At 34.3% G+C, this 24,501-nt stretch overlaps 1 long non-coding RNA gene across 6 annotated transcripts; it reads right to left on the reverse strand.

Annotated features, from left to right (window-relative positions):
• Positions 1-2,122: 2,122 nt before the first annotated feature.
• LOC136418201 (uncharacterized) lies at positions 2,123-23,738 on the reverse strand. 6 transcript variants are annotated; one of them, XR_010752891.1, is made up of 11 exons: positions 23,649-23,738; positions 21,832-21,970; positions 19,354-19,519; positions 19,130-19,284; positions 18,875-19,077; positions 15,345-15,483; positions 9,127-9,258; positions 6,632-6,797; positions 6,403-6,579; positions 6,145-6,350; positions 2,123-2,947 (listed from the first exon to the last, which is right to left on the reverse strand). It is a non-coding gene; the product is annotated as an uncharacterized lncRNA (long non-coding RNA). The 6 variants fall into 6 exon arrangements; XR_010752888.1 differs by lacking the exon at positions 23,649-23,738 and adding an exon at positions 22,289-22,479; XR_010752890.1 differs by lacking the exons at positions 21,832-21,970; positions 23,649-23,738 and adding an exon at positions 19,586-19,790.
• Positions 23,739-24,501: the final 763 nt, after the last annotated feature.

Below are 24,501 nucleotides of genomic sequence, written 5' to 3' on the forward strand. Positions count from 1 at the left end.
TCTAATAATATCAATACTTCCTTCCCTAAAAGACACATCCCTTCTTTCCAATCTCTCCCCTTCACCCTTTCCAGCTCATCTCATCACTTTCCGTTCCTTCTCTTATCCCCACTATAGCACTATAATCCCCTTCTCACTAGTCCCCTGTTCATCATCCCACTCCTGTCCCTCATCCCCCCTGTTCTCTTCCCAATCCCTTTCTTTCTCAATCTCTATTTAGCTTACTCCTATCCCTCGTCCTCTGCTCCCCCCGTTGGAATACTCCGCTCCCTCATCGTTCGTCCCCCATTGTATCAATACTCTCTTCCCACACCAATAATAGCAATACTTCTTTCCCCCAATGTTCTAGTACTCCTGTCCCTCATCGTTCGTCCCCGATTGTATCAATACTTTCTTCCCTCACTCTAATATCAATACTCCTTTCCCTAATGTTCACAAATTCCTATCCTTCATCCCTTTCCCTTCCCAATTCAAATACTCCTTTCCCTCATCCCTATAGTCCCCCTTTCCCCTCTCGCACCTTCTTAGCTCCCTTCCTAGTCCCCTCTCTTCTCATCCCTATTTCCATCCCCTTCATAATCCCACCTTCCTTCCAAAAGCCTTCAATCCCCCTCCCTCTCTCTCTTATCCTCCCTTTTCCTTCTAAAATACTCACCTTCTAGCCTTCCTTCCCTTTCCTTTAATGCCCCCCTTCCTTCATCCCTCATAAAAGCCCCCATTCCCCCTCCTTCTTAAAATCTATATCCTCTCTAGTCCCCCTTTTCTGCTTCAGCATCGTCGTCGTCTTCTTCTCCTATCCTGCCAATCCTCTCTGCTCCTTCATAATACTCACCTTATCTCTCATCCCTTTCTAGTCCCCCCTTTATCCTCTCTCTTAATCCCTTCTTTTCATCCTCTATTCCTTCCATCCCCTTTTAGTACACTCTTATCCTTCATCCTTATTCCGTGTACTCCCATCCCTCATCCCTTTTTTATAATATTCCCATACTCCTGTCCCTCATCTCCTTTTTTATAATGTTTCCATACTCCTCTCCCTCATCCCTTTTTTTTAATGTTCCCGTACTCCTGTCCCTCATCCTTTTTTTATAGTATCCAAATACTCCTGTCCCTTATCCTTTTTTTATAGTATCCAAATACTCCTGTCCCTTATCCCTCATCCCCCTTTATAAGTAAAACCCCCAATTTCCCTCCATAATGTCCCTTAATCCCCCATCTTCTTCTATTCCCTTTTTTCTAATATCCTCAGTTCCCCCTCCCAAATCTCATCTTCCCTAAGAATGTCCCTTTTTTTTTTAAATACTTTCCAAATCATCTAATCTCTTTCCCCGCAGTATCAGACAAATAAATAAAGTAATACATCATCTCAGCAATAAAGAAATACAAAAATTATCTCAATAGTTCTATCTAAATAATTACAAATCAATAGTAACACCCGTGAAAATCTAAAAAATTCAAAATCACACTGGAAATGTCCCCCTAAATCTACTACACACTTTAAGTCAAAAAATCTAAATCACTTGTTGGCCTTTCCCAAAGAATAATCTCCCCTTTACTTCAAAATTCAAAGTCCTCAAATTCAATTTCTCAAAAGACAGTCAAATCAGAAAAATACAAATTACTTTAGTTTCTCAGTCTTCCCTACATCCCCAAATTTCCACAGTGCATCCTGACCCTCACAATACAATTTAATAATCAATATATACCACCCTTTAATGTGTCACTTTTTTTTAAATATCTAAACTATCCTCTAATTATAAATAAATAAGAGTACATGTCTTTAGAAACACTTTACTCATCTCTCAATATAATGCAGACCATGTATCTCTTCTTCATTCATAGAAACACCAATAATATTCATCAATAAATACTAAATATACTAAATTTACAAACTACAAGCTCTAAATCAGTCATAATACTGCGGGGAATGTTTCCAAAAATATAGACAATACCTATAAAAAGTTACTACATTTCCACAAAATAAGACAAAAATGCATAAACCCAATCCTCTCACGAATCCCAAAAGACCACTTTCCTATTCATCGGGTAACAGGTTTAGAAATAATCTCACACAAAATCCTTCAATTCTGCTTTTATTAGTTGCAGTCAGAAGAAACACCCTTCTTTTAGTTCTAAAAGCTTCTTAAAAAATAATAAATAATATACAGTTACCAAATATACCACCACTCTAATGTATCACCTCGACAAGTACTCTTTCGAGTCATCAAAAGTAATACAAAAAGAGTCACAAATTTAATAAATATAATATCCAGTTAGTAAATTACAAACAGAAATGTTATCAAAAATCAGTTAAATAATACATAAACCATAGAAAATTAGTTATTTCAATTTTAAATTTCATCTTTTATCAAAAATAACACTTTTCATAATCATAAAATCGAAAATACACTCATTTCCTATCTAGGAACGAAAAGTTTCTTTGCACTTTTACTAAATTCATATGTTTCTCTCAAAAATTCATTAAGAAACTAGTACCCTGCAATGTACTTTCAAATCTTTCCATTTATTTATCCCTTAACCCCTTTTACAATTCAAAAGAATCCACCATTTCTACTTACACGAGCCATGAGCAATGCTAAAGAACCACACAATATCACAAACTGTACTGCTCGAGTACCAATTACACATCTACTCGACTCTCAAATTTAGAGGAAAAAGTACAATTCACTTTTCGTTCCTCACAAAATACTCTTCTTCTCAAATCCCTCGACCTATCACTACTTCTTACTTTTATCACTTACCTACCATTGGATCCTTCCATTTCTCCCTTTTCCTTTCTCAGTTACTGTATGCATTTCATCTGTTTTCTCACAAAATTAATTAAGGAGCTTCAAACCTCCAATGCTTTCTTGAAGACATTGTCCCCTCGACTTATCTCCTGGCACCTATCACCAAATGCAAGTGTTCCGAGTACTTCATCCTTCGGAATCTGAAACAATGACAATTCATTGCACCTAGTTCAATGAGACACCACATAATACACATAATAATCTTCTGAATCCATCATTCCCAACACTCCTCAGTCATAATACCTACTTTCATAGCTCGGAATGTGCAAATTCTCAAACTATGCAAATCTAAAATACAAATAATCCTCAAATACTTCCAAAGGCACCTTTACTTGTTCCACAAATACCTTCATCCGCACACCCTGACAAAGTACGATGGGGTTATGTCCGAGGTGATGGAGCCATGGCTCGTATAACCTCAGTTCATCTTCGAAAATGTTATGTGGAATCCTTCGACCAATTCCAATTTACACCAGTGGGTTACTTCTTGTCCCCAGTTTTCAAAAATTACTTCCGAGACAATCGACACACGTAGTCAAAGCCCCAAGGAACGAATTGGAACAGTGTGCAATTATCACCCCACACAAGTTCTCGACAATGTCTTCAAAAGTATCAAAGTTCTGGTAAACTTCAACTTTCAAATGAGTGGACCGCGTTTTCCACAATTATTATCAATGTTTTAAACAATTACACTTCTTTTCTTAAAAAATTGCCTAAATTTTCAATCGAAATCTTCAAACTTAAAAATAGTAATAAATAAATTAATATAACCTCACTCTACTCTGTCATTCCAAATCGCATGATCGAATTGCGACTTACTTCTCATCTTCTATTTCTCTCGTGTAAATTACCACAGCTGACTGCTAATGCTAACCTAAAATTCGTCAATCGGAACCCGCCAAGAATTATACACGTACAGTAAATGTACAGTGTTGGGGAAATAACTTTGCTACTTTTCTACTACCTATTTTAATCGTGGTTAGTTCCGGTTAGCCTTTCTAATTTTCTAATTCTAAATAATAATTCCTCAATTTACAAACATTGCTCTTTCCCTTTCTCTTCTTTCCAAATAAAGTTCTCGATCGTCGGTTAAATTTGACAAAGTTATTTCCCTATACCCTGTACAATTCACATAGAACCTACGTCCTAACAGTCTATTTCACACAAGACTAAAGCACTAATAAATTTCTAAAATAATACAAGTTATATCTCACCCACACAGTACGTGAACTACACAAAGAATCTACTACTATAGGAAACACAGTATAAAATACTAATCAATCATAAAATGTAGTACAAATTTGGAAAAGTAAACGAGCAAACGAGCAATTCCCTACCTCTCTTTTTCTTAACTTTCCCACTTCTAATAAATCCTTTAGAACCGTAAAAGTACCTACTAGTAGTGCCAGTTTAGTGTTACCCCAATAATTTGCACACGTGGCCCACTTGTGTGCAAATTATGTGAGGCATCCTAAAAAGGCCCCTTCAGCCTACCCTCCTCTTCCCTCTTATTCTCTATTAATATTACATTCACAAAAATTATCCTATATACATAATATCTTAATTTAAAAATCGTTCAAATTCATCTTCCTTTCAATGCTTTCTTAAGAAGACCTTATTCGCTATATCGTTTAAATTCATCCTATCACTTTGCCCACCATATTCAAACTCTCCTCAAAATAAACCGACCCTGTTATACACCTTTTTTCTTATCTCTTCTCTTCTCTTCTCCAATGAATACTGCACCACAGTGCTCCAATCTCTACTTCTCACTTGACTTGTCCACTGCTGGAAATGCTTTTTTCTTCCAAGTCTTTTTCCAGTTTTCCTCATCTTTCAAAATAAATCTTATCTCCTTTCACCAGTTCCGGCCCTTCCTAAGCCTCTTTCAAATCTTCCCCTTTGTCCTTAGTTCCGGTTACATCCTTTCTAAGACCTCACAATTTCGGTGAATAAATTTCGTTCACCATTTTGTCCAAGGATCCCCAAGTATTGCTTAAAAACAGACTTTTTTCCAAATATCCTCCGGGAAAAATTCCTCAAATGGCTTTTCTACGCCCTAAAGTTCCTCTACAATTTTAGGAAGCTCCTAGCTGACACATGTCTAATGACTACATACTAACACTAATGAAATATAATAATGCAACTTCCCTTATTCTATCCCTCCAAACGTGTTTCTCACAAGTTACCTAATACCCTTATAAATATCACTAATTTTAATATACATATTACATATTCATTTGTTCCTTCTAAAAGCTCTAATTACTTCCCTCTGAAATACATGTACTTTCTTACTCTTATCCTTGAAATTCACAAGAAATAATCTTTACTTTCTTATTAACTATAAATACATAAATAACCTAGTGGCAAATTCTACTTTTCCAATGTACATTCCTTCCCATTTTTCTTACATATGCTCAAATTATCCTTCCATATAATAAATAATGTCCTATTCTTATGTTTAAATCCCTCCTCTTCTTTCGCACCCACCATTTACTTCTAATTCCTATCTTTTCCAATTTCTCTCAAATTTGGCAGTTTTACATTCTATGTGCATGTTTCTGTTACATTTTTCCACCTATATCTCCTCCCTCAAAAGAAAAATTGCCTAAAAAATCCTTTCCTATGTCCCTACCTACTTAAACTTACTATGAATACCCCTAATGTCTTAACCGAATTACTTCACCTAGCATATGCATCGACAATTTCAAATACATAATTCCTGTACCTTCACAAAAATCACCAGTACCTTTACACTATGCTTTCCTATCTGATATAAATATTCAAATCTTCTAAACAATTACAAATCATGTACCTAGTTTTTCCTATAAAAAATAATACATCCAATTTACTTTCTATTCTAAAGTACTACATCTTTATCCCTAACACTTAAATAATAATCACAATGTAATTCACAATTCCTACAATATCTACTAATTTAAAAATAATATACTTTTCCTATGTTTATATAAATAAAATCTAATCCTCAATTATTTCTAATAATACTTATAATGGTGAACATTTCACCTTACATTTCCAAATACCAATCAAACACCCTACCTACTGTACTAACTTATAAAATCACCCTTTACAGTAATATGGTGCCCCAATTAAATACTCTACTTTCTCAAATTACAATTCCACAATAATCCATAAGTTATGGTACAATTTTTCACACATTTCCTTTTAAATTAATCAAATATCTTTCTGATACATCACTAGACACTAGAAAATTCTTAATTAACTTTCAAAATTAAACTCACAAATTACTTATTAACTACAAGCAAATTCCTATTCTTCTTAACATAAGAAAGCAATCTCGTAATGTTCCACTTACTTGCAATCCTCCAAATCTCACAATCTCCTTCCTTGTGAAAAAATACTTTGGCCCTTATCTTTTTCCCTTTCCTGGGCCCCAGTCAGCTTCTTCGATCATTTTCACTTTTGCTGTTCTCGTAATTTCCTACTTCTCTCTTGCCAAAGTTCCATGTATCCATCTAGTGAGCTTCCTCTTTCCTTCCCTTATAAATCTTATTCTTTTTGCTAAGAGGAAATAAATAAACCACTGTCCTTCGATAAAACTACAAAGTACTACCTTGCTATCTTTTTGCCCTTAACTTAAGTTCTTTTGAATCCGACTACTCCGGTGAAAAATCTATCTTTCCTATCCTTGAATGTGAGCAATAATCCAACTTTCGATACAAGTTTTTGGTAAAGTTCCTTGTCTATATCTCTGGCCCCTCCGTCATTGGTGATCAGTCGAGGAAATCCACTATGATCTTAATGTTTCAATCTTTTTATGTCAAATCTGTGGGGCAACCCACCTTCTTTCTTCCTAATTTGTAGGTTAAATGTTCGATCCTTCCTGCTGGGTTTTCTGTTGAAGAACCTCACTACTAATCTGGTGCTCGTAAACCTAACCTAAAAGGTATTTGCTCCAGACCCTTTCTTTCTGTGTTCTGTTTTTCCGTGAGCCCCTCCGTTTGCTTCCTGTAAATGTTTGCTTTTAGGTCTTTAATTTACCTCTTTCTTTGTAATATTTCCCCATCCACGTTTCCATTTCGAATTCCACTGTTCCAGTAAATATTATCCAAAATTCCGGTATTTCTTTACTTTTTCTTACTCTGTTACAGAGTAAATTTCTGGATCCCAATCTTCTCATCTTGAATCCCGTAGATCATCGATTCTTTTATTTTTTAATAAATTAACGTCCAAAATTTTACGTCTTTATTTACTTTTTCGGAATACTCGTGACGATCCGAGAGGTTATCCCGTTCTCGTCTTTTACCGTTTTAACTTCCTTTCCGAACCCTTAAAAGATGGAGCCACCCGAAAAACCCACCGCTTCCAAAGAAACGAGCGTATAGACATTCGCGATTTTCACGATTCCCTTCGTCTTCATCTACTCGGGATTCGAGACCAGTTAACGGCAACGACGCATGTCGCCGCCATCTTATCGGAAAGTGCCGGGAACTAAGGCATCTTTCATGCTGGCCCCATGAAAGATTCCCGCGTTCCCCCGCTTTCTAGGGGATGGCTCCGATGTGTTCTCGACGGTGTCGTTCTGCCGAATCCGAAAAACGAGGGTGAAGACCCCCAAAGAGGGGTCGGTCCAAAGTGGCCGACTCCTCGCCAGGTTACCTGGAGGCCAATCGCCTCCACGTAACTTTGCGTCGCGTCTGTCACTTTGCCGGGCCCTCTTTGGGCCCGGTGTCGTACAGTGTTGCCGGCTTGTGCAAGAAATCCTAAAATTTTAAGAAATTCTAACCCGGATCAAAAGCCCCAGTTTCCTCTGCCAACAGTTCCCAATTCCCCCCTTTCTCTCAAAATAAAAAATCATGTTTTTCAAACCTTCCCCAAATTCCCTGTTCCGGGAATTCATTTATCATCATATCTCAAATAGACAAAACCACCCCAGAGGTGTTTCGGGCAGTAAATCTGTTAAAAAACCTATATAAACTAATAAATCGATCGTGTATCAATTATTACCGTTCCTTCATCGGTATCCTTTACTACACTTGTTTCTGTTTCGAAATTTTCATAATAATTGTCAAAAGATCTATTTAAATCGAGTAAATACAAATATTCATGACCCAATAGTAACAATTGATACATCTTCGGTTTATTAGGTGTTTTTTAACACGTTTACTGCCCGAAACACATCGGGGATGGTTTTTCCTATTTAAAATAGAATGATAAATAATTTCCCTGAGCAATGAATTTGTTAAATGTGCTATTTAACCGTGAAATTCAAAGATCAAATGAAAATTAAATCGTTCATTTTCGTTTTGGGAGAAAAGGGAGGAACTGGCAACGTCGCAAAAAAAACCGCGAATCCTCATCTAGGTTAGAATTCCTTCAATTTTAGAACTTGCAATAATAAAAACACATCCATGCAATACTAAGCTAAATACTGTGGCCCACTTTTTTGTAACAAAACTTTAATAGTACATAGGTCATTTTAATTTAAGAACGTTATAAATAAAAATAACCTCATTGTTCTAAAATTTTCCACACCCGATATCTTCAAAACAAAACGTTTACGAGCCTATGTTGGTTTGAAATGTTCTTCCAAGTAATTATTCTATGTACTCTTAAAGTCCTGCTACAAAAAAGCAAAAAAACAAATCGAGGTAAAAGCTGTATCATAAATCACAAAAACCTTAAGCAAACTTACCTGCAAAAATTATAACTGCATGCAAGCAAATTCGAGTGAAAGCTTCGATAAATATCAAACTTTAAAAACAATTCACTTTATTCTTATTCCACAAATAATAAAGGCCCTTTGGAATAATTAACATCTTAATAAACAATTTTTCTTGGATACCCTTAATAAGAAAACATCTTTTTCCCAAAACATTTAGTAACGAAGCTTCTTTACTCTTTAGATATCATTTTTCCCAAAAACCTTTCTTAACGAAACTTCTTTACTGTTTAAACATCAATTTTCCTAAAACATTTAGTAACGAAGCTTCTTTACTGTTTAAATATCATTTTTCCCCAAAACTTTTAATAAAAAGACAAAAAATTCTTTAAAAAATTAGGTATCACTTCACCTATTTAAAATCTTAGTGATTCTTCCCACCCCTACCAAAAAGTACTTGCAATTTAATACAAAACCCCAAAACAAAATCCCCCTTGAAAATAAAATCCACTTATTTTTGTATATTTACACTTTTCCTATAACCCTAGAAATATCAGAGATGGTTCGTTTTCAAATTAACACCCTGTTAGAATACTCTTTCCAATTCTTTTCAATATTATTTTCTTCAACTGCTTAACCCTCAAATCTGACACAATAAAAATTTTAAATTCCTACCTTTTCTGTTGCCTTCGGAAAACTTTCTTTACTGGACACCTTGCACTTTCCCAGATCACACCATCTTTATCGCTGCATTCGAGGTAGACACACACACACACAATTTCACATCCTTTGGCTGCAGTTCTTGTCCTGAAAGGAAAAGAGAGGCTACTTTAGCACATACTTTCCACGAAGAATTTAATATTCAATATCCTTAAACATGAGAACTTTGAAATCTTTACATTTCATCGTGGCAAATCTCACTACATGACCTCAGAATATGAGTACCGGTTGACTCAAAACTATCACATCTTTATCAAAAAGCTGCTTTATTTGTTAGACAAATTCCTTCATCCACAGCTCGAATAACCTTAGTTTGTCTTCGAGAATGTAGTCATTCCTTTAATAAGTTCCTGTACCGAACATATTTACCCACCTGACACCCCTGGGTGAGTTGCTTCTTGTTCCCAGTTTTATAAAATAACACTTTTACACCGTAAGCACACCTAATCAAAGTCTCAAAGGACGAATTTGAGCAGTGTGCAGTTATCACCCCACCGGTTCTCCGCGATGTCTTCGAAAGTATCGGAGTTCTGGTAAATTTGTACGTTCAAGTGAATGGACGACATTTTCTACAATTATTGTTCATTTGTCGAACGATTAGACTAATTTTGTTAAAAATTAGTCATACGCCTTAACTTCTTCGAAATACAAAGTAAATATGGCGACGTAACCTCTCTCCGCTCTGTCAAAAAGTTCTTTTTGACAGAAAATGGTCGAGCTACGCGATGCGTTCCTCGCGACCTACTTTTCGTCTTCCGTTTCTCTCGTGCAAACTTCGAACGTCAATTTTCGGTGCAGATGTCGGTTCTGATGGTTCCCTCGGTACGATAACTTCCGAAAATGCGCGGGAATCATCCCGTCCTCTTTCTTTTCGTTACTTCCTCGTCTCCTTGCTTATAAAAGCAATGTTGCAATTTAATATTAATTTCGTCGTCCTTCACAAGTAACTAACGATGACACCCACTTATCCTAATTGTACGGAGTGTTAGGGAAATAACTTTCCTACTTTGATTTCTCCTTTTCTAAACAAGTATCCAAATGAAACAAACTAAAAGACACATTGCCAATTCTTCAAATGTGTCTCTCTTTTTCCAAAGAAATGAAAATAGTTACGTTTACGAATCTTCTTCCTTTCCCATTCCGAAGTTATTTCCCCGACACGATGTATAATTAAAATAAAATGACAAATATATCTGATAATAAAATAATAATCTCTCTAACGAAAGACCAAAGCACTCGTGAAAAAATTCTTCCATTTAAAAATAATGTGTAAAACGCACAAATATAAAATACTTTTCCGTGTTTCTTCAAAACGCAGCATAGAAAAACAAACTAGCAATTTTAATGTTACCCCAATAATTTGCACACTTGGCCCACTTGTGTGCAAATTATGTGGAGCATCCTATTATCTCTTTTACCTTAGTTTACAATTACAAAAGTTAAAAACTAATAAATATCCTACTTATCCCTAAATAGTATTCTAATTTAGAAATAATTAAGACCATTTCTTTAAAAATCCTTAAAATCTCTAATGTTCTATAATCCATCTTCCTCTTAATGTCTTCTTAAGAAGACCTCTTTCCCCACTCTCCTCGAAATAAACCAATCTTGTTATTTGTCTTTTCTCTTATCTCTTATACAATGACTACTCCAATCTCTACTTCTCGCTTCACTTGCCTAATGCTTTTTTCCTCCAAGTCTTTTTCCAGTTCTCCTCTTTCAGGAAAAAATCTTATCTCCACTGACCATTTCCCTTCCTTCCTGAACTTCTTACAAATTTTTAAAAGCACCGAATCCCTAAATCCTCTAAATTAATCATCCCAAGTTCCAGTTAGACCCCTTTTAGGACTCCACAATCTCGGTTTTTTCCCATAGTCAATTTTCCTGACTCCACAATTTCAGTCAATACATCCTGTTCACCATTTTGTCCAAGACTCCCCAAGTTATCCTGAAAAAACAGTGTTTTTCCAAAGATCTTCCAGGAAAAATTGCCAAAATAGCTTTTCTAGCTCCTCCAAAAGCTCTTCTGGAATTTTAAGAAGCTCCCAGTTCACAATCACTACTTACTAATACTAATAAAATATAATAAAGTAATAACTTCCCTTATTCTATCATTCCAAATAGGTTTTCCATAAATTATCTCTAATTTTAATGTACGTGTTCATTTGTTCCTTCTAAAAGCTCCTCTTATTTACCTCTAAAATATACATAAGCTCTTCCTCACCTCTACTGTTACAATTCAAAAGTAATAATCTTTACTTTCTTATGAACTATAAATACATAAATGACCTACTGGCAAATTCTACTTTTCTAATATACATTCTTTCTCATTCATTCCCATTTTTCTTACAAATGCTCGTATTATCCTTCCATATAATAAATAAAGTCCTATTCTTATGTTTAAATTCCTACTCTTCTTTCGCATCCACCCTTCACACCTAATTGCTATCCTATCCAGTTTCTTTGAAGTTTTACTTTCTGTTTGCATGTTTCTCGTACATTTTTCCACTCCCTCAAAAGAAAAATACCCTAAGAAATCCAGTACTATGTCCCTACCTTTACTTACTATGAATACCTAATATTTTAATACAATTACTTCACTTAGCATATACATCTACAATTTCAAATTTACAATTCGAGTTTATACACATAATTTCTATATCCTCAAAAATTATTAGTACCTACCTTACCACTATCATTTCCTATCTTATATAAATACTAAAATCATCTAAACAATTACAAATCATGTACTTAATTTTTTCCTATAAAAAATATATCCAGTTTACTTTCTATCCTAAATTACTACATCTTTATCCTTAACACTTAAATAATAATCATAATGTAATTCACAAAATATTTACTAATTCAAAAATAATATACTTTCACTATGTGTATGCAAATAAATTCTAATTTTCAATTTATAATAACACCTGTTATCTCACCTTTTAAACAAATTATGTCAAATAATACTTATAATGGCGAATTTTCCAAATATCCATGAAGCACCCTACCTACTATACTGACATACAAATTCAAAATAAAATTACCCTTTACAGTAGTACGGTGCTCCAATTAAATACTCTACTTTCTCAAATATTCAATTCCAAAATAATCCATAAGTTATGGTACAATTTTTCACACAATTCCTTTTAAATTAATCAATGTCTTTCTGATGCATCAAAATAACTGGGAAATTCCTATTCCTCTTAAGACAAAAAGCTTTCTCCTAATAATCCACTTACTTGCAATCCTCCAAATCTCGATATCTCCTTCCTTGTGAAAAAATACTTTGGCTTCCTTTCTTTTTCCCTTTACTCGACCCCAGTCAGCTTGTTCCATCATTTTCACTTTTGCTGTTCTTGTAATTTCCTATTTTTGTCTTTCAAAATTCCATGTATCCAAGTAACCACCCTCTTTCCTTCCCTTATAAATCATATCCTTTTCGCTAAGAAGAAATAAATAAACCACTATTCTTCGATAAAGCTACAATGTACTACCTTGGTATCTTTTTGCTCTTAACCTATATTCTTTTCGGTCCTCCACTCAAAAATGTGCCTTTCCTATCGATGAATATAGACAATAATCCAACTTTCCTTACAAATTTTGGATAAAGTTAAGTGTGTCTACCTCTGGCTGCTTGGTCATTGTTGATCTGTCGAGGAAATCCTCTATAATCTTAATGGTGTATCTTATTTATATCAAACCTGTGGAGCAACCCACCTTCTTTCTTCCTAAGATCTAGGATAAACTTTCGATCTAACCTCTTAGGTTTTCCTTTGAGGACCCTCACTACTAATCTCCTGCTCGTAAACCTAACCAAAAAGGTACTTGTTCCAGACCATTTCTTTCTGTATTCTGTTTTTTAATAACTCCCTCTGTTTGCTTTCTGGAAATGTATGCTTTTAAGTCCTTAATTTACCTTTTTGTTGTAATATTTTCCCATCCACGGTACCATTTCCAATTCCGTTGTTGGAGTAAATATTATCCAAAAATCCAGTATTTCTTTACTTTTTCTCACTCTGGAAATTTCTGGATCCCAATCTTCTAATCTTGAATCCCGTAGATAATCAATTCTTTTATTTTTTAATAATTAACTTCCAAAATTTTACATCTTTATTTACTTTTTCGGAATACTCGTGATGATCTGAGAGGTTATCCCATTCTCGTCTTTTACCGTTTTAACTACCTTTCCGAACCCTTAAAAGATGGAGCCACGCGAAAAACCCACCGCTTCCAAAGAAACAAGTGTATAGACATTCGCGCTTTTGACGATTCCCATCGTCTTCATCTACTCGGGATTCGAGACCAGTTAACGGCAGCGGCGCATGTCGCCGCCATCTTTTCGGAGAGCGCCGGGAACAAAGGCCTTATTCATGCTGGCCCCATGAATAATTCCCGCGTTCCCCCGCTCTCTAAGGGGATGACTCCGATATGTCGACGTTGTCGTTCTGCCGAATCCGAAAAACGAGGTTGAAGACCCCCAAAGAGGGGTCGGCCAAACTGGCCGACTCCTCGCCAAGTTACCTGGAGGCCAATCGCCTCCACGTAACTTTGCGTCGCGTCCGTCACTTTGTCCGGGCCCTCTTTGGGCCCGGTGCCGTACAGTGTTGCCGGCTTGTGCAAGAAATCCTAAAAATTTAAGAAATTCTAACCCGGATCAAAATCCCCAGTTTCCCCTGCAAAAATTTCCCAATTCCCCCTTTTCTCTCAAAATCATTTTCACACCTTCCCCAAACCGGGAATTCATTCATCATCATTAGACAAAATCACCCCCGAGTTGTTTCGGACAGTAAATGTGTTAAAAAACCACTAATAAATCCATCATGTATCAATTATTACCATTCCTTCCTCGGTATCCTTTACTACACGTGTTTTTGTTTCCAAATTTTCATAATCATTATTAAAACAACCATTTAAATCGAGTAAATGCAAATACTCATGACCTAATAGTAATAATTGATACATCATCTGTTTCTTAGGTGTTTTTTAACACATTTACTGCCCGAAACACCTCGGGGATGGTTTTTCCTATTTAAAATAGGATGATAATTAATTTCCCTGAGCAATCAATTTGTTAAATGTGTTATTTAACCGTCAAATTCAAAGATAAAATGAAAATTAAATAATCCATTTTCGTTTTCGGAGAAAAGGGAGGAACTGGCAACGTTGCAAAAAAAAACCGCGAATCTTCATCTAGGTTAGAATTCCTTCAATTTTAGAACTTGCAATAATAAAACACACCATGAAATACTAAATACACTGGCCCACCTTTTTGTAACAAAACGTTAATAGTACATAGGTCATTTTAATTTATGAACGTTATGAAAATAACCTCATTGTTCTAAAATTTTACACACTCAATATCTTCAAAACCAAACGTTTACGAGCCAATGTTGGTGTGAAATGTTCTTCCAAGTAATTATTCTATGTACTCTTAAAGTCCTACTACAAAAAAGCAAAAGAACAAATCGAGGTAAAAGCTGTATCATAAATCACAAAAACCTTAAGCAAACTTACCTGCAAAAATTATAACTGCATGCAAGCAAATTCAAGTAAAAACTTCGATAAATATCAAAGTTTAAAAACAATTCACTTTATTCTTATTCGACAAATAATAAAGACCCTTTGGAATAATTAACCTCTTAATAAACAATTTTTCTTTGATACCTTTAATAAGGAAACATCCTTTTTCCCAAAACATTTAGTAACGAAGATTCTTTAAGGTTTAAACATCATTTTTTCCAAAAACCTTTCTTAACGAAACTTCTTTACAGCTTAAACTTCAATTTTCCCAAAACCTTTCCAGAAAACCAAAAAAATTTAAAAACAAAAACCTTTCCAATTAGGTATCACTCAATCTTGCTACCTATTTAAAATTTTCAATTTTATTCTTACTGGTTCTTTCCCTTCGTACTAGAAAGTACTTGCAATTTAATAAAAAAAACTCCAAAAGAATGTCCCCCTTGAAAATAAAATCCCCTTATTTTTGTATATTTACACTTTTTCTATAATCCCAGAAATATCAAATGTGATTCGTTCTCAAATTAACTCACTGTTTTAATACTCTTTCGATTCGTTTTGAATATAAATTGTTTCTTTGATAACAATTATATTCTTCCTTTGCATAGTAACACTCCCTCAAATCTAGCAGCATAAAAATTGTAAATTCCTACCTTTTTCTGTCGCCGTCAGCTATACTTCCACCAGCAAACAGCTTCCACTTTCGGAGATGGCACAATCATTTCACTGCATTTGGGATGAACACAGACACACACTCACACAATTTCACATCCTTTGGCTGCAGTTCTTGTCCTGAAAAAAAAGAGAGGCAGCTATAGTACTTACGTTTCCCCGAAGAATATAATATTCGATATCCTTAGTTAAACACCAGAACGTTGGAATCTTTGCAACTCACATTAAATAACCTCATAGTACAAGTACCGGTTGACTCAAAACAATCAGATCTTTATCAAAAGGCTGCTTTACATTTTAGACAAATTAAGACACGGTTATGTTCAACTTAATATAACCACAGCTCTTATAACCTTAGTTTACCTTCGAGAAGTCAATCGATCGTTTAATAAGTTCGTGCACTAAGCATATCTACCCACCTTGGCCCCCGCACATCACACCTCTGGGTTGCTTCTTGTTGCCAGTTTTATAATACTTTTACACCGTAAATACACGTAATCAAAGTTTCAAACGACGAATTTGGGCAGTGTGCAGTTATCACCCCACGAATTCTCGACCGTGTCTTCCAAAGTATCAAAGTTCTGGTAAATTTGTACGTTCAAGTGAATGGACGACATTTTCGACAATTATTGTTCATTTTTTAAACAATTCGACCTCTTTTCTTAAAAAATAGCTTAAATGTTTAATCGAAATCTTCAAAGTTAAAAGTAGTAATAAATAAAGCAATATAACCTCACTCTGCCCTGTCGTTCAAATTCGTACGATCCCGCTGCGACCTACTTTTCATCTTCTATTTCTCTCGTGTAAAATTCCACAGCTGACTACTAATGATTCAACTTCGAATGGCCATTTTAAATGACTCAGTTTAATAGTTCCCTTCTTTACGACGACGTCCAAAAATTAAATCTCCTCAAATATCACGGTAATTTCCCCATTTGCTTTACTTTCTCATTAAATACGAAAGCAACGTTACGTTTCTAGCTTCGTCAATCCCAACTCGCCGCCGAGGATTACACGCACCCGCCGTAAATATAATATACAGTGTTAGGGAAATAACTTTGCTACCTTCGTACTTCCCATTCTAATCCTGGTTAGTTCGGGTTAGCCATTCTAATTTTCTAATTCTAAATAAAAATTCGTCAATTTACAAACGTTTCTCTTTCCTGTTCAAAAGAACTCTTCGTTCCAAATAATGTTCTCGATCTTCGATTAAATTTGACAAAGTTATTTCCCTATACCCTGTACAATTAAAATAGAACCTACGTCCTAACAGTCTATTTCACACAAGACTAAAGCACTAATAAAATTCTGAAATAATACAAATTATATCTCACCAGCACAGTATATAGACTACGTAAAGAGCCTACTCCTGCAAGAAACACGGTATAACATACTAATCAATCATAAAATGAAGTAAAAACACGAAAAAGCAGACTAGCAAATTCCCAGTTCTAATAAATCCTTTAGAACCGTGATAGTACCTGTTGGTGCCAGTTTAATGTTACTCCAATAATTTGTACACGTGGCCCACTTGTGTGTAAATTATGTGGAGCATCCTATTATCTTAAAAAGGCTACGTCAACCTACCCTCCTCTGTCCCTCTTATTATCTCTTTTGCGTTAGTTTACAATTACAAAAGTTAAAAACTAATAAATATCCTACTTATACGTAAACAACACTATAAAAAATTATCATACATAATGTTAATTTAGAAACAATTAAAATAATTTCTTTAAAAATCTTTCAAATCTATAACGCTCTATAATCCATCTTCCTTTTAATATTTTTTAAAGAAAACCTCATTTGCCATATCGTCCAAATTCATCCCTTTATTTTACACACAATTCCACTTGTTCAAACCCTCCTCAAAATAAACCAATCTTGTTTTCCACCTTCTCTCTTTTATCTTCTCCAATGAATACTGTACCCCCGTGCAATCTCTACTTCTCACTTGACTTGTCCAATGCTTTTTCTTCCAAGTCTTTTTTCAGCCCTTCCTGAGCTGCTTAGAAATTTCCAAAAACACCAAATCGCTAAACCTTCCAAATTCGTCGTCCCTAATTCCACTTAGACCTCACAATTTCGGTTTTTTCCTGTAATTACTTTTCCTAACTTCACGGTTTCAGTGAATAAATCTCGTTCACCATTTTGTACAAGAATCCCCAAGTTATCCTGAAAAAACGGTGTTTTTCCAAAGATCTTCCGAGAAAAATCGCCCGAATGGCTTTTCTAAGCCCTAAAGTTCCTCTACAATTTTAGGAAGCTCCTAGTTGGCAATGACTACATACTAACACTAATAAAATATAATAATGTAACTTTCCTTATTCTATCCTTCCAAACAAGTTTTCCATAAGTTACCTAATACCTTCATTAATATCGTTAATTTTAATATGCATGCTCATTTGTTCCTTCTGAAAGCTCTTCTTACTTCTCTCTAAAATAAATGTTCTTTCTTAGTCTTATCCTCGAAATCCAGGAGGAATAATCTTTGCTATTAACAAATAATCTACTAACAAATTTCTCTCTTCTTTTATGCAGCTATTTGCATTCCCTCCCGTTCTTCTTACATGTCTTTATATTATCCCTCCATATAACAAATAAAGTCCTATTTTTGTGTTTAAATCTCTCATCTTCTTTCGCATCCACCGTTTACTCCTAATTGCTATCCTACCCAGTGTTTCTTTAAAGTTTTACATTCTATATGCATGTTTCTCGTACATTTTTCCACCTACCTCCCCTCCGTATCTTTTACCTCCCTCAAAAGAAAAATACCCTGAGAAATCCTGTACTATATCCCTACTTTTACTTACTATGAATACCTAACATCTTAACAAAATTACTTCACATAGCATATACATCTACAATTTCAAATTTATAATTCTATTTTATACACGTAATTCCTGTATCTTGACAAAAATTGCTAATACCTTTGCACCATATTTTCTTATCTTATATAAATATTAAAATCGTCTAAAAAATTAAATATCAATAGCTACAGAAATGTATCTATTTTGTCTCCTTAAAAAACTAAACACAGTCTATTTTCTATCTTAAATTACTACATCCTCCTTACCTATAACACTTAAATAATAATCACAATTTAATTTCCTATAATATCTACTAATGTAACAATATATTTTCACCATTTCTACATAAATCAATTTTAATCTTCAATGTGTAATACCTTTTGTTGTCTCTTACCTTTTAAATAAATTATTTCCAATAAGACAAATAATACTTATAATGGTGAATTTTCCAAATATCCATAAAACACCCTACCTACTATACTCACATACAAATTCAAAATAAAATTACCCTTTCCGGTAGTACGGTGCTCCAATTAAATACTCTATTTTCTCAAATATTCAATTCCAAAATAATCCATAAGTTATGGTACAATTTTTCACACAATTCCTTTTAAATTAATCAAATGTCCTTCTGATGCATCAAAATAACTAAGAAATTCCTATTCCTCTTAAGACAAAAAGCATTCTCCTAATAATCCACTTACTTGCAATCCTCCAAATATCGATATCTCCTTCCTGCTGAAAAAATACTTTGGCTGCCTTTCTTTTTCTCTTTACTCGGCCCCAGTCAGCTTATTCGATCATTTTCACTTTTGCTGTTCTTGTAATTTCCTATTTTTGTCTTTCAAAATTCCATGTATCCAAGTAACCACCCTCTTTCCTTCCCTTATAAATCATATCCTTTTCGCTAAGAAGAAATAAATAAAACACTATTCTTCGATAAAGCTACAATGTACTACCTTGGTATCTTTTTGCTCTTAACCTATATTCTTTTCGGTCCTCCACTCAAAAATGTGCCTTTCCTATCGATGAATATGGACAATAATCCAACTTTCCTTACAAATTTTGGATAAAGTTAAGTGTGTCTACCTCTGGCTCCTTGGTCATTGTTGATCTGTCGAGGAAATCCCCTATAATCTTAATGGTTTAATCTTATTTATATCAAATCTGAGGAGCAACCGACCTTCTTTCTTCCTAATGTGTAGGTTAAACGTTCGGTCCATCCTTTTAGGTTTTCTCTTGAAAATCCTCACTACTAATCTCGTGCTCGTAAACCTAACCAAAAAGGTACTTGTTCCAGACCCACTCTTTCTGTGTTCCCTTTTTTAATACGTCCCTCCGTTTGCTTCCTAGAAATGTATGCTCTTAGATCCTTAATTTACCTCTTTGTTATAATATTTCTCCATCCACGGTACCATTTCAAATTCCACTGTTAGAGTAAATTTTATGGAAAAATCCAGTATTTCTTTACTTTCTTCTTACTTTGTAAATTTGTGGATCGCAATCTTCTAATCTTGAATCCAGTAGATAATCAATTCTTTTATTTTTTAATAATTAACTTCCAAAATTTTACATCTTCATTTACTTTTTCCAGACACTCTTGACAATCCACGAGGTTATCTCATTCTCGTCTTTTACAATTTTAACTTCCTTTTCCGACAACTAAAAGATGGAGCCACGCGAAAACCCTACCGCTTCCAGAAAATTAAGTGTATAGACATTCGCGCTTTTGACGATTCCCATCGTCTTCATCTACTCGGGATTCGAGACCAGTTAACGGCAGCGGCGCATGTCGCCGCCATCTTTTCGGAGAGCGCCGGGAACAAAGGCCTTATTCATGCTGGCCCCATGAATAATTCCCGCGTTCCCCCGCTCTCTAAGGGGATGACTCCGATATGTCGACGTTGTCGTTCTGCCGAATCCGAAAAACGAGGTTGAAGACCCCCAAAGAGGGGTCGGCCAAACTGGCCGACTCCTCGCCAAGTTACCTGGAGGCCAATCGCCTCCACGTAACTTTGCGTCGCGTCCGTCACTTTGTCCGGGCCCTCTTTGGGCCCGGTGCCGTACAGTGTTGCCGGCTTGTGCAAGAAATCCTAAAAATTTAAGAAATTCTAACCTGGATCAAAATCCCCAGTTTCCCCTGCAAAAATTTCCCCTTCTCTCAAAATCATTTTCACACCTTCCCAAATTCACGGTGAAATAGCACATTCGACAAATTCCCTGTTCCGGGAATTCATTCATCATTATATCTCAATTAGACAAAATCACCCCCGAGTTGTTTCGGGCCGTAAATGTGTTAAAAAACCACTAATAAATCCATCATGTATCAATTATTACCATTCCTTCCTCGGTATCCTTTACTACACGTGTTTTTGTTTCCAAATTTTCATAATAATTATTAAAACAACCATTTAAATCGAGTAAATGCAAATACTCATGACCTAATAGTAATAATTGATACATCATCGGTTTCTTAGGTGTTTTTTAACACATTAACTGCCCGAAACACCTCTGGGATGGTTTTTCCTATTTAAAATATGATGATAAATAATTTCCCTGAGCAATGAATTTGTTAAATGTGCTATTTCACCGTGAAATTCAAAGATCAAATGAAAATTAAATCATTCATTTTCGTTTTGGGAGAAAAGGGAGGAACTGGCAACGTCGCAAAAAACCGCGAATCTTCATCTAGGTTAGAATTCCTTCAATTTTAGAACTTGTAATAATAAAACACAACATGAAATACTAAATACAGTGGCCCACTTTTTTGTAACAAAACGTTAATAGTACATAGGTAATTTTAATTTAAGAACGTTATGAAAATAACCTCATTGTTCTAAAATTTTCCACACCCAATATCTTCAAAACCAAACGTTTACGAGCCTATGTTGGTATGAAATGTTCTTCCAAGTAATTATTCTATGCACTCTTAAAGTCCTGCTACAAAAAAGCAAAAGAACAAATCGAGGTAAAAGCTGTATGATAAATCACAAAAACCTTAAGCAAACTTACCTGCAAAAATTACAGCTACTTGCAAACAAATTCAAGTAAAAGCTTCCATAAATATCAAAGTTTAAAAACAATTCACTTTATCATTATTTAACAAATAATAAACACCCTTTGGAATAATTAACCGCTTAATAAACAATTTTTCTTCCGTACCCTTAATAACGAAACATGATTTTTCCCAAAACCTTTTATAAGAAAACTTCTTTACAGTTTAGACATCATTTTTCCCAAAAACCTTTCTTAACGAAACTTCTTTATAGCTTAAACTTCAATTTTCCCAAAACCTTTCCAGAAAACCAAAAAAATTTAAAAAAAACCTTTCAAATAAGGTATCACTCAATCTTGCTACCTATTTAAAATTCCCAATTTTATTCTTACTGGTTCTTTCCCTTTGTACTAGAAAGTATTTGCAATTTAATACAAAACCCCAAAAGAAAGTCCCCCTTGGAAATAAAATCCTCTTATTTTTGTATATTAACACATTTTCTATAATCCCAGAAATATCAAGTGGTTTGTTTCCAAATTAATACACTGTTGTAATACTCGTTCAATTCTTTTTCGATATAAATTACTTCTTTGATAACAATTATTTTCTTTCCTTGCATAGTAACTCTCCTTCAAATCTAATACCATAAAAATTTTAAATTCCTACCTTTTTCTGTCGCCGTCAGCAATACTTCCACCAGCAAACAGTTTTCACTTTCCGAGATGACACAATCATTTCACTGCATTCCGAGTGGACACACACACACGCACACACAATTTCACAACCTTTTGCTGTGGTTCTTGTCCTGGAAAGAAAAGAGAGGCAACTATAGTACATACGTTTTACACGAAGAATATAATATTCAATAGCATTAGTTAAACACAAGAATATTGGGATCTCACCAATCTTGCAACTCAACACTAGACAACCTCAAATTACAAGTACAAGTTGAATCATAACAGTATGATCTTTATCAAAAAGCTGCTTTAAGGCGGTACCCAAAATAAGTTTTCCTTGCGTTAGAAAAAAGTCAAATTTATCTAATCTGCGAATACTACAATAGTTATTGAAAGTTGACAATTACTAAAAACTCCTTTGACAATGAGTTTCTTCTCTTTCTTACCTCTTAATTTCTAATTCCACGGATATTCTATGGATCGACTAAGATGACACCACTTTTATTGTTGTGCTTTTCAATTTTAAATTCCACATTTTCTTTTCAAACGCACGCTTTTAAGTTAATTTGTTAATTTCCACATTTCGATATAAATAAACAAACGAAAAACTCTTACAGTACAATTATAAAAAAATGTCATTATTGTCATGCACGATGCACAGAAAATTACCACAAACAAGAAATCTACAAGTTTACACGAAGAAGAAATCTGCAAAAACACACCAAAAAGAAATCTGCAAAACCACACAAAGAAGAAACTTGCAACGCAGACTCCCAGATGGCGCCACACATAAAAATCTCTTCTCTCGCATCCACCATTTAATCCTAATTGGTTCTGCTATGAATTCCCATTGTCTTAACGCAATTATTTCACATAACATATGCATTAAGCAATTCCAAATTTACAATTCTATTTTATACACATAACTCCTGTATCGTGATAAAAATCATTAGTACCTTTGCACTATGTGTTCTTATCTTATATACATATTAAAATCATCTAAAAAATTAAATATTAATACATACAGAATATCCTTAAAAATAATATATAGTTCATTTTCTATCTTAAATTACTACATATTCCTGATCCATAACACTCAAATAATAATTACGATAAAACGTTAATATTTCATAGGTAAATTTATTTTAAGAAAGTATGAAAAATAATTAAAATTTCTTCTAAAGTTTTCCACACCCGATATCTTTAAAACAAAACGTTTATGAACCTATATTGGTATGAAACGTTCTTAAAAGTAATTATTCTATTCACTTTTAAGGTCTTACTATAAAAAAGGAAAAAAACAAATTAAATGTGACATCTATATAATAATTCACAACAAGCCTTAAGTGAACTTACCTGGAAAAATTATAACTACATGCAAAGAATTCAAGTAAAAGCTTCTATAAATATCAAACTTTAAAAATAATTCACTTTATTCTTATTTAACAATTATCATTTTTCCCAAAAAATCTTTCAAATTAGATATCACTCAACCTTGCTACCCATTTAAAATTCCCAATTTAAATCTTAGTGGTTTTTTCCACCCCTACTAAAAAGTACTTCCAATTTAATAGAAAAACCCCAAAAAACATCCCTCTTGAAATAAAATCCATTTATTTTTGTATATTAACACATTTTCTATAATCCCAGAAATATCAAAAGTGGTTCGTTTTCAAATTAACTCACTGTTGTAATATTCATTCCATTAATTTTGAATATAAATTATTTCTTCGACAACGATTATTTTCATCAATTGCATGGTGACTCTCATTCACATCTAACACCGTAAAAATTTTGAATTCCTACCTTTTTCTGTCGCCGTCAGGAATACTTCCACTAGCAGGCAGCTTGCACTTTCCGAGATGACACAATCTTTTTCGCTGCAATTCTTGTGCTGAAAGGAAGAGACAGGCAGCTATAGTACCTACGTTTCCACAATGAATCTAATATTCAATATCATTAATTAAACACAAAAGTATTGGAATCTCACCAATCTTGCAACTCACACTAGATAACTTTCAATTACAAGTACAAGGTGAGTCAAAACAATATGATCGTTATCAAAAAGCTGCTTTAAGACGCTACCATAAATAAGTTTTCATTGCGTTAGAAAAAAGACAAATTTATTTAATCTGTGAGTACTAGAATAGTTATTGAAAGTGAAGAATTACTAAAAACTCTTTGGACAATGAGTTTTGTTTCTTTCTTACCTCCTAATTTCTAATTCTACAGATATTCTGTCGATCGACTGAGATGACACCACTTTTGTATTTTGCTTTTCAATTTTAAATTCCACATTTTCTTTTCAATCGCACGCTTTTAAGTTAATTTCTACATTTCATTTAATATAACTAAAAAAACAAAAAACTCTCAGGATACAATTACTGAAAAATGTCATTATTGTCATGCACGATATACAGAAAATTACCACAAACAAGAAATCTACAAGTACACACGAAGAAGAAATCTGCAAAGAGACACCAAAAAGAATTCTGTAAAATCGCACAAAGAAGAAACTTGCAACGCAGACTCCCAGATGGCGCAACACATAAAAATCTCTTCTTTCGCATCCACCATTTAATCCTAATTGGTGCTACTATGAATGCCCATTTTCTTAACGCAATTATTTCACATAACTTATGCATTAAGAAATTCCAAA

This window comes from Euwallacea similis, chromosome 33 (genome assembly GCF_039881205.1).
Source record: "Euwallacea similis isolate ESF13 chromosome 33, ESF131.1, whole genome shotgun sequence".
NCBI lineage: Eukaryota > Metazoa > Arthropoda > Insecta > Coleoptera > Curculionidae > Euwallacea > Euwallacea similis.